Source organism: Euprymna scolopes, chromosome 29, assembly GCF_053919585.1.
Source record: "Euprymna scolopes isolate OS-2025 chromosome 29, ASM5391958v1, whole genome shotgun sequence".
In the NCBI taxonomy this organism is placed as follows: Eukaryota; Metazoa; Mollusca; class Cephalopoda; order Sepiida; family Sepiolidae; genus Euprymna; species Euprymna scolopes.
Genome location: NC_136510.1, coordinates 7,455,159 through 7,463,812, shown reverse-complemented (window position 1 = coordinate 7,463,812; position 8,654 = coordinate 7,455,159). Strand labels below are relative to the sequence as shown.

The window sequence follows — 8,654 nt, the reverse complement described above, 5'->3', positions numbered from 1 at the left end:
CCTGACCCACTAATAAGTTAAATATTATGTTGGTGCAAAAATAATGTCGTTTATATATATATATATATATATATATATATATATATATATATATATATATATATATATATATTAAGTAATGTGATTTATAATTTAAAATTTAAAAATTTTTAAAAATTTTTAAATTTAAAAATCAAATTTTAATTAAATTAAAAATCAGTTTCATAAGCTTATTATATATCTAAATTACAACGAGCACTTTCTATTTCCTGTATTTTAATTAAACTAGTAATTTCACTGTTACATTAAAATACATTCAGCTCTTTAGACTATTGTTCTAATCTCCTTTAAATTATATATATATATATATATATACATATATATATATATATATATATATATATATATATATATATATATATAGTTCAACGTGAAAAAACGACATTAATTTTGCATTAAGCTAATACCAAAAATATTATATAAAGACATTTTCGTATACTTTGGTTTTGCCAGTCAAAATGTGAGTTATATTAAGTAATGTATTTTTAAAACGACAGTTCGTACGGGGCATGGTTTCTATCTATATTTTTTATTCAAAGGAAATCTGCATTCAATGAGTAACCTATTTTAATAATTAACTCAATTTTATTGTTTGTTGTAACAGCATTGGTTTATTTTTAAAAAAATATTTAAAGTGGATTTATTTTCATTTATTTTTTTATTGAATTTAAATATTATAAGCAGGGTAACTCGATGCTGCCTGGGATTGAATCATGACCAACGATTGTTTCACTCCCATATTTTTATTGTCATCGAAATCGATGAAATAGCTTAATTTTCAATCAAATCATTTGATGCCTTGTCCTATTTAGAAATATAATTTAAAGTTAATTTATTTACTTTATTTTTTTCCAATTATTATTAGTCAACACCAGTTGCCTTGGACCACGAAAGTTGTCTTTGAATACGAAAGTAATCTAGATATTAATACGATAGTGTGTATTTTCCTTTGTGTGTCACGCTTAAATCCGGGGCGTTTAATTGTTATGTACTTCCATTTATTTTCATAAATAATTTTACCAAGAATTCTTCATAAGTTTTGGTTTCGGTTTCGACTATATCTAGTTTCCAACTTGTCGATGCTAAGGGCAAGATAGCATTAAGATGTCCAATCAATCTCGTTCTAAAATTGTTTTTAGTTTGCTTCGATTTTGACAAAACTTGTTCATGTTAATCGATAAATCTAATTCTACCATTTTTGTGTGCAGGTCACTAATTTAAAAAAACTTTCCAATTTTAAAAATATATTTTGTGTAAAAATCAATTAATGAAATATCTTTGGAATTAAATTTTGATCTTAATAAATCGTCACATTGCATTTCTGTAACAGAGCTCGTATGAAAATATCAGCAACAACCGAAGGATAGATGGATAGCGAAGGTATCATCAGCATCATCATCATCATCAGCAGCAGCAGCAGCAGCGTTCGTGCACGTATGCAAATAAGCAAGTGTGGACGGACTTGTGTGACAAGAAAAAAAGGACAGCACGTGATCGAGGAGAGAAACAAAGTGCGGGCCGGGAAAGATGGACGTGTTAAATTGAAAAGAGGTGGCTGGCTGTGGCCGGCGTAAGGTCGAGAAAAAGAAAAATGTGTTTGGGTGAGATGAACATGTAGCCTCTTAGCGAGAGACTTTTAGACCGATGTCGAGACGGTGGGGTTTTGTTACTCTCATAGCGGTCGAGATGAATGGTAAAAAATCAGATATTGTTTGGAAAGTAACGGTGATAAATGCCTTTTGCTAAAACAGAAAAGAAGTCGAGCTGGATTTATTTTTGTTTGTTCTTGTGACGAGTGTAACACCGCGTCACATTTATATCAATTCCATTTGAAAATATTTTAATACCCCACCTCCAAATGGTGAAATAAGAAATCATTTGGATGCAGACGAAAGTCAGAAAAGTGTAATAAAAAATGTGTTTCGCCAATTCACAAATAGCTCATGTGGTTTCCTTGCTTGAAATGATGGGAAATGGCGTAATTTTTATTCCTAAGTTGATGTTCCCACAACACGTTTTCTTTTTCAAATACAATCATATCTATTATTATATAAAAATGAACTTCGAGTGTCTATGCCTGTGTCTGAAAATTCGTTCCCTATGGACTACGAAACGATTGGACTGATTTCTTTACTTTTTTTTTAAATTTCACACAAAAGTACTTCATGCGTCTGGCAGTGTTTTTAGATAGGTTTTATATCGGAATGTAATCGATTAATATCGATAATCGATAATCGAAAAAAAATCCGATGGAAGAAAAAAACATGTGATTTTGACTAACCTTAACGCCTTATACAGCCTAACATCACAAATGCATTTAGTAACTTTTATTACCGCACAAGCAGAAAAAACGGCATATAAAACGAGCAGTCGATTGTTTGATATGACGGGCGTGTTCGAAATGAATGCTCCTGCTTAGAGCACAATTAAACAATGATATTTGATATTTGCAGTTTAAGCTTTAATTAACGCCATCATATAAAAATGATCTTATGAAATCACTAGTAGGTCCTCTACAGTGCAATGTCCACTACAATGTATTGGTATTGTGTACTAAGTAACTGCGAGGAGGATCGAAAAATGGACGATTTTACCGATTTCGAAGATAATAAAATATTGGAGGATGAAACATTCGTTGACACTTATTCGTTCCCGGTAATGCCAGGTCTCCCTGCCAGTATGGTAATATACCTCGTTTATAAATTGCGTTTTACATTGAATTAGGAAATTTAAATCATCCAAATAAGTCACTATCTCGACAATAAATGTAGTTATATAGTGAATTATTTGAAGACACCGCAACCTTTTCTTCCATAAATAAATAATTGAGAATATAATGTTCCATCGTGGCAAGCTTGAACACTGACACATACAATTTCTTTCTTTTTTGAATGAGTAAATACGAAATGACCTGATCACATTCAATTGAATTTTGTTTCGGTAGTTCATACATTCTAACTTTATCCAGTTTATTTGCAAAGTAATTAAACTTTAAAAAGCCGTATCGTGCCATGCAGCGTGCACAAAAACAAATTATTGAAAGACTCTTGTTTGAGAAGAGGAGAAATATAATAAGATAAAAACATGAAAAATTCTAGTAACTTACAAAGACTAGGTGACAGGAGTAAACGATAGGGGTCGCTGTTGGAGAAATAAAATAGAAAACCGACCGAGACAACGTTGTCTCTTTGAAGATGTCCCCGCTTTATGCCTGTCGCCAGTCAATCGCTCAAATCGGATTTCAGTTTTTTTGTTTTGTGTTTATTTTTAAATTTTTATGCAGAAATATAGACGATTGAGTTTTTATCGTATTTTTTGCGGTAATACAGGGTGTTCAAAAAGTCACTGCAGGATTGAAAATCTTTGTCATTTTAACAGTAATGCTCTATTTCAAATATTTTACTGGTAATATTTTGGAAATTAATTATTGATAAGTATACCGTTGAACAACGTACGCAAGTTCTGAGTTTGTTTTACTAAAATCAGGGCTCAATTGTTTTGACTCAAAAAGTTTATCGACTGCATTTCTATGTAAGAGAAAGCCCAAGTCACAACACAATTCAAAACATTGTGTGCTGATTTGAAGACCAAGGAGCGGTACTTGATCTTTGTCGACTTGGCTGACATCGAAACGTCATCACAAATGAAAATAGGGAAAGACTGCGAGAGAGCGTGGAACAGCATCCTGAAACATCGATTCGACGCCGTTTCACAAACTTGGGATATGTCGAAACTCACTGCATAATATTCTGCACATTTAAAAACTCTTTCCTTATGCAATGCAGCTTGTTCAACACTTGAAGCCTGAAGATTTTCAAACAAGTGTTCAATATGCAATTCAAATGTCAGAACTTGTCCGAAATGATCCCAATTTTCTGCAAAAGTTGATTATGTCAGATGAAGCCCATTTTCATTTTAATGGATTCGTTAACAAACAAAATTGTAGACTTTGGGGCTCTGAAAATCCGAGAGCAATTCATCAAAAGCAGTGGCATCTCGTAAAGTTCATTGTATGGCGTGCAGTAACGGAGCAGAAGATTATTGACCTTATTTTTTTTGGAGATCAAGACGCAAATTTTTTGAAGATCCAGATGGAAATTTGTTACTGGAGAAAGATACCGGACTATTATTTACAGACTTCCCGCACCAACAAATTCAAAATAGGCCCAGATTATTGTTCCAAGAAGATGGGGCAATGGCACATACGGCGAGAGACTGTGTGGAGCTCTCAGGCAATGCTTTGGCGGCAACATTATCTCTCGCTATAGGCATGTCAAATGGCCAGCACCTCCCCCAGACTTGACTACCACGACTTTTTCTTGTGGGAATATCCTAAAGAAGAAGTCTATGTTGATAAACCTCGAACCCTGTAAGAATTGAAGGAAAACATCAGAAACGAAATAAAGGAGTTAAATCGCAATCCAGAGATTCTGCAATCTGTCATGAATAATGTTTTGGGAAAGAGCACAAATATGCGAAGCTGAAAATGGGCAACATTTAAAAGACATTATTTTTCATGAATAAAGATTGTTTAAATTTTGCATTCGTTTCTTTTCTTAAATTTTTCAATGTCTTAATCAGATTGCGTTAAAATTACAGAAAGAATATCATCAAAAATAAAGAATCAATTTACGTTCTAAACGCTTTATTGACTTTTTGTGCATCCTGCAGTATTCAGATTCGGTTGGGTGAATAGGAGGAAGATAAAATGAGGCTTTTTGTTGAATTCGAAAGCCTCGTCTCTAATGGTAAACATAGAGTCATCACGGGCCGGTCTAAATCCCTTCGTGGGCCGTAGGTTGGCGACCCCTGATCTAAGGTCTATGCACGGACGAAATTGACTTCAGCTTTAATATTCTTTTTTGGAATAAATGTATAACTTTTTTGTAAGAGTTGCAGATGAAAAAGTGTTAAACTTATTTATCTTAAAATATTTCCATTTCAGAAACCTACGTAGAGTGGCAGGTGTTTGTATAAGGGGAGGAAAGTTTCTTAACTCTCGTTAATTAGATAAAGTTTCAAAATAGGTAAAAATTAGCCGCGCGCAATAATAGAATTCCCGCGTTTTAAGATATTTTTCAACGCAGAAAATTAATTAGATTTTCGTTTTTTCTTTTCTTCTTTCATAATTTTTACTTTTTTCGACTTACGTCAACATCACTCCACTTTTTTTACATAAACGATGACGAACCGTTTTGTTATTTAAAATAATGCATGATTTTTGTCTTTTATAAAGAAGCCATGCCGCTATTGAAAAAAAAAGACCGATAGCCATTAGTCGCGTGCTCTCGTGTAATGAATGAATGCGTGAATGTATGATTGACACGAAATTCTTAAAGATAAACTAAAATGACCGAAAAATGGGCTGAAATGACTTAAATAAATAAAAAGTGAATGGCTTAGAATGACTTTAATGAACTTAAGAATGAATTGAATGACCTTAAGAATGACTTGAATGCTTAAAAATAACTGGAATCGTTCAAAAACAACTTGAATCATCTGGAGAATGACTTGAATGGCTTTGAAACTGACTGGTTGTAAAGTGGGTGACCATTTTACATTAAATAATTAGAGAAAAGCGATCCCCCACTTTATATCACAAAAATTATTTGATTTAAGGAATTTGAAACGTTATATTAGCTATGTGGCCAAGGAAAAGTTACAAACATAAGTACAGCATGTAGTAAGAACAGATACTACACTTTGATCTTTGCCAAAAGGCCAAGAAAATGGTATTTATTTGCTCCCCCACCGAGCAAATTAGCCACAAGGCCGATTTTTAATGTGAGGAGTGAAGGGGAAATGGGGACCAACTCTCCGGGGAGTAGGGGAGCTGAATAGTGACAATTGGTATGAAGGGTTACCCCTACATTGACCAAGGTCTTATATGTGGGGTCGCCCCCACATATGGTCTTTGCTTGCAGTATCTGCCGGAATAGATACTACACTTTGATCTTGGCCAAAAGGCCAAGAAAAGCTTAAAAAGCTAAGAACAGCATCTATTAACAACAGACCTTTGATCTTAACCAAAAAGGCCAAGCACAAAAGTGTTACGGACAGACCGACAGACCGACCGACTGACAGACCGACCGACCGACGGCTGACAGAGTGACTTATAGAGTCGCTTGCACGCGACTAAAAATGTACAGAGTTAGATTTGGGCTATTATTAGAATAAACGCCTCTGTTGTATGCATCGCTGAATGAGATACAGCTTTCTGTGGGAGTTTTATAGAGGAAATCACATTAACGCACCGTTAGATCACTTAAGATAAGCAACGTTGAGCCCAGTGATTACAAGATGGGTGACTATTTGGGAATACTGGGTGCTGTATGCAAGAGGGTGTCGACACTTTCAACAGCTCCTGCATTCGACCTGGCTTTCAGCTTCCTCAAACCTGTCCTGCCGCTGGATCAGACTGGTTGGGACGAGTAAATGCTGCTGGCTCTGCGAAAACCGGTTTTCAGTTTAAACAAACTCACAGAGTGTGTCATCCATCACGTTTAGGATAATCAGATCGTATTTATTTTTCCGACGTCCAAACTAGTTCTTTTTAGGGGAGGGGGGATATACGAGACTCAATATTTTATGAAAATACTAAAGTGCATTCCATAAGTAAGCAGAATAGAAAAGGGGGTCTTGCGTTTACTTTCGGCAGCCGCGTAACTTGCTCTTCCCTTATTTCGTCCTTTAGTCCTCACATTCATACAACTTTGTCAAATGTTTCTGACAAAGATTAAAAAAGCTCTGTTTTCTAGGCAATAATCTATTCCTTCTAACACTTAGCGTTATCAAACTTTGGAGCTTGCAGTAGTATTTTTAGCTCGATACATCAAGTGGCTCGATGCATTATCTGGAGTATATATATATATATATATATATATATATATATATATATATATATATATATATATATATATGTGTGTGTGTGTGTGTGTGTGTGTGTGTTTGGGCGATCGGTTTCGATCCTGGCTTGAGATAATTGCTTGCCTAGCCGCACTGGGAAACAGCGAAACAGTACTCTATGTGAATGACTGTATATATATACACACGCACACACATATATATATATATATATATATATATATATATATATATATATATATATATATATATATATATAATTTAAGGTTGCTATTTTCCAGAGTTTAGGTAACCAGTTAAATATAACGAGGTTAATACGAGTGCTCAGTACAGAAGTAGAGCAAGGTATTCTTTCAGTCTGCTTTTACATAAGCAGTAATGTGTTGCTACACAGTCATGAGCATGATTCGGTCAGCTAGTTTTTAGTAACTAGAGACCGCTTTAGACGACAGCGCTTATATTCAAAAAGGTTAAGAATTTCGCTTTTTAATATAAGCGTGATTTCCTGAAAAGGTTTCCAGTGACTAAATGCTAGACCGAAACATGCTCATGACTGTGTAGCAATATATTACCGCTTATGTAAAAACAGATTGAAAGTATATATATATATATATATATATATATATATATATAGTGCTCGATAAAAATGGTACCAGTAAAAATGGTACCGGTAAAAATGGCACCAGTAAAAGTGAATAATTAGGTAACAATCGAAAATTGACAACAACAAATTAGGACCGTTTGATAAAAGCTCCCATTCCCTTAGTTGAAAATAATGGTAAGTACCTGAGCTTGGGTCTGGAAAAAGTTGGTTTGGTTAAGTTCAAATTCTTTAGAAGCACTGAAAAGAAACTCTCTAAGGTTTTATTTAATAAATTTTTATACATAATATAATTATATTATTTAATATTTTTAAATTTATATATAATATAATTATAGTATTTATTATTTATTAAATTTTTATATATAATATAATTATATTATTTATAATAAATCTTTATATATAATAATCTGAAAAATAAAGTCTAAATGAAATTTTACCGCTGCGATATTTACCTAAATTCAATTTATTTTATCGTGTTATGAAAATGAAGACTTAATTTAATGCTTTCATTGCTGGCGGCCACTGCTTTTCATTTTCTTGCATAAAAAGATTTTTACTTTAAAACTACAGAAAATTGGCAAAAATGATTTACAAATCACAAGTGTCGAGCGTTACGTGAGAATAAGAAAAAAAATGGCCAACACGATTTGGAGTTACGATAATGAATTAAAAATTAACAAAAAAAACAGATTACTTGTAAGAATTATCTTTACATCATCAATGCTCTGATCCCCATCTGGCATCAACTGAAATGGATGGCTCTCGTCTAGGGGAAGCTCCATGTTTTGATAAGCTTTTTTTTTTTTTTTCTTTTTTTTTTATTCAATTTTCACCCCAAACAAGGCACAGTGCCACTTTGAAGCAGGGGGCTACTATTAGGGAATTAATTAGCGGGGTCATTATTAAGGGAGAAGAGTAGAAAGATGTTTGTTAACATTACACTTGAACTTCTGCATATCATTGCAGTTGGGAAAGCAGAATCCCGGAAGGGAGTTCCAAAGACCCGCAGTTCTGGGGAAGAAACTATTGGAGTAAAAGGCTTTCTTGCACCTAGGGATCTCCACTGTAAAGGGATGAGACTTAGTAGCTTGTCGGGTTTGTCGGGGGTAGTTACGTCGGGGAGGTACAAGTGTTTGCAGTTCGTCAG

The 8,654-nt window shown here is 33.8% G+C and overlaps 1 pseudogene; it reads right to left on the bottom strand.

Annotated features, from left to right (window-relative positions):
* Nucleotides 1-5,615: 5,615 nt before the first annotated feature.
* Nucleotides 5,616-5,772, bottom strand: LOC145253038 (U2 spliceosomal RNA; annotated as a pseudogene).
* Between the last annotated feature and the right edge of the window lie 2,882 nt (nucleotides 5,773-8,654).